The 3,544-nt window shown below is 39.9% G+C and overlaps 1 protein-coding gene across 2 annotated transcripts in view; it reads left to right on the plus strand.

The window, feature by feature from the left end:
- The window catches only part of LOC106881344 (uncharacterized), a 52,144-nt gene that overhangs the window by 47,102 nt on the left and 1,498 nt on the right, over positions 1 to 3,544 (plus strand). The window lies entirely within an intron of this gene.

Consider the following 3,544-nt stretch of genomic DNA (forward strand, 5'->3'; position numbering starts at 1 on the left):
ACATACATACATATATATATATGCATCATCATCATCATCATCGTTTAACGTCCGCTTTCCATGCTAGCATGGGTTAGACGATTTGACTGAGGACTGGTGAAACCGGATGGCAACACCAGCATCCAATCTTATTTGGCAGAGTTTCTACAGCTGGATGCCCTTCCTAACGCCAACCACTCAGAGTGTAGTGGGTGCTTTTACGTGTCACCCGCACAAAGGCCAGTCAGGTGGTACTGGCAACGGCCACGCTCAAGATGGTGTATTTTATGTGCCACCCACACAAGAGCCAGTCCAGGGGCACTGGCAACGATCTCGCTCGAAAATCCTATATATATATACTGGTAACTCATGATGAAATTTGGACCATTAATCTTGTTGCTTCAACATTGTATTAATATACATAACATGGCAAATTGGCTGAATTGTTAGAATGCTGAGTGAAATGCTTCGCAGCATTTCATCCATCTTTACGTTCTGAGTTCTGCCTTTCTTTTCCATCCTTTTGGGGGTCAATAAAAGAACTACCTGTTGAATTCTGAGGTTGATGGTATCAATTTATTCTCTCCCCTGAAATTGCTGGCCTTGCGCCAAAATTTGAGAACCAATATAACTCTAGGACAGTTGTATCTGCGGTGCTCTCTGCCTCTATAACTGTATGGTCCCAAAAGCCACTTTTTACCACCCTGGGGTGTCTTTACCATAATTCTCTCCTACTTACCTCATTCTATCACTCCCTCATCACTTCTACACCAAACCTTCATGCTTTCACCTTGTTCCACCATCCTACTGCTCTTTATCTCTGTTAATTGTTTTTTCTCTCACTCTTTCTCTCTGTCTTCCTCTGTCTCTCTTACAGTCTCTGCCTCTCTCTCTCTTTTACTCCATACCTTCTTTGTTTCTCTTTCTTCAAACATTTCCCACCTATCTTTCTCTCTCTCTCTTTATCTTGCATTCTCTTTAACTTTCCCCAATTATAGCAAGATGGGGCCAATTCTATTGAAAAATAAACCCCCAAACAACCCTTTGAGCTTTTCTCCTCCTTCCTACAGCACTATCTTTCAAAGACCTACAGAGAGAGAGAGAGAAAGTAATGTTATAATTCAGCATGTTGTTCTTAAACTGTTCTCCTCTTCTGTTTATATACAAGGCAGGAGTGTGTTGAACCAGATGTTTGCCAGTAGTCTGTGGCAAAGGTTGCCCCTACATCTTCCCCAGTCATTCTCCATCTTTTGCTCCTCCCTGTGGGAGGGATATGGCAGGGATGGTGGGCCTGGATTGTTCTTTTGTGTTTTTGTTTTGTCTATAAATCTGTTTCCAACAAATTAAGCTCAACAAAGGAACCACTATGTGGTTAAGTGACTAGTTAGAAATAACAGCCAAATCTCCCTCGAATCACACCTTACTGTAATAAAAAAAAAATGCATGTTGATTAGTATAATTCTAGATACACTTTTACACTGTGTATATAACAAATCCAGATTAGGGGGTTGTGGCTGTAATGCTTTGGGTCATAGGTTTCATAGGTTTGTTCCATTAGGATTGGTTTGTATGACATAACGTCAACAACAGCTATAAGCACGTAGTGTACATATGTATGGTTTATATATATATATACTCTTTTAATCTTTTACTTGTTTCAGTCATTTGACTGTGGCCATGCTGGAGCACCGCCTTTAGTTGAGCAAATCGACCCCAGGACTTATTCTTTGTAAGCCTAGTACTTATTCTAGCGGTCTCTTTTGCCGAACCGCTAAGTTACAGGGACGTAAACACACCAGCATCGGTTGTCAAGTGATGTTGGGGGGACAAACACAAACACACAAACATACACACACACACACATATATATATATATACATATATACGATGGACTTCTTTCAGTTTCTGTCTACCAAATCCACTCACAAGGCTTTGGTCGGCCCGAAGCTATATTAGAAGACACTTGCCTAAGGTGCCACGCAGTGGGACTGAAACCAGAACCATGTGGTTGGTAAGCAAGCTGCTTACCACACAGCCACTTATTGTTTACATTTTACTTTTTTTCAGTCATTAGACTGCAGCCATGCTGGGTTAATGCCGTGAAGGGTTTCATTGAACAAATCAACCCCAGTACTTATTTCTTTTTTTTTGACCCTTTAGTATTGAGATTACTCTGTCAAATGTTATGCTTATTTTTTCGCACTGTCTTGAATTAATCATCCATTATCTTGTGGTGTCAAGAATTTGATAATGTGATTGCTTGCTTTTCCTAAGACATTGTAGAATAGGTGTAAGATGTTGGATCTGGACAGTTTGAGTGTAAAAGAGGCAGAATATTTTGGCCAGATATGGTCGGTTTAAATGCTAAAAGTTCCTGGCTTTAAGGGTGTCGTGAAAGGCCTGGTTGGAGGCTCAACCTTCCGAGTTCTACAGGGCCTAGAAAAACTGAAGGACTGCTGTAATGAGTGTGTGAATCTAAGAGGGGAATATGTTGAATAAAATTACAATTAACTGATCCTCTTGTATTTTCTTTTATCTAAAGTTAAGAATTTTTCAGCACCCCCTCGTAAGCACATGCGGCCATATACTCATCTACACACACACACACACACACACACACACTTAAGGGTAATGGTGGTGATGAAGATGGTGGCTGCAACTGTGGTTATTATGGTGCTGTTGAATGTGATAGGATTAATGATGGTAGTGGTGGTGGTGGTGGTGGTGGTGATAATGGCAGTGAGGAGTATGCTATCTTCTGCTTACTCATGCACATATGCAAACACCTTCTGCCCTAGTTTGGCCACCCACTTGACTTTTGAGTTCTGTGTGTGCATGTATGTACATATGTATGTATCTGTATGTACGCGTGTGTGTGTGTGTGTTTATTTTATATATATGTATGTGTGTGTGGGTGTGTATGTGTTGTGTGTATGTGTTATATGTATGTATATATATATATATATATATATATGTAAAATATATATTACTTTCTGTATACATACTCACATATACATATACAGACACACATACATACATATATGCATGTATGTATGTATGTATGTGAGTATGTATATAGAAAGTAGTGTATGCATATGTACATACTAACTCTGTGTGTGTGTGTGTGTGTGTGTGTGTGTGTGTGTGTGTGTGTGTGTGTGTGTGTGTGTGTCCACCATTTATATAAAGGAGGAGAGAGGTTCAGAAGTCACAGGAAGAAAAGATGAAAGAGTCTCAGGAAACTGTGTGTGTGTGTTTGTGGTGGGCTAATCTGGAATATTTATTTTATCTATTTTCTGCCTAAGGTCATCACATCCCATGTGGTAAAGTGGTGCTGGTGGTGGTGTTGATGGTGGGGATGGCAATGGTGTTACATCTACTTGTGAAGTTGATGGTAACAGTGGTGGTGGTGGTGGAGCTGTAGTATTTATTTATTTGCATTTTTTGTTGTTGTATTGTTTTTTTCTTTATATTAAATATTTATGTTAATGGCTCATACCTTTAATGTCTCACACACACACACACACACACACACACACACACACACACACACACACACACACAC

This window comes from Octopus bimaculoides, chromosome 20 (assembly GCF_001194135.2).
Source record: "Octopus bimaculoides isolate UCB-OBI-ISO-001 chromosome 20, ASM119413v2, whole genome shotgun sequence".
Lineage (NCBI taxonomy): Eukaryota > Metazoa > Mollusca > Cephalopoda > Octopoda > Octopodidae > Octopus > Octopus bimaculoides.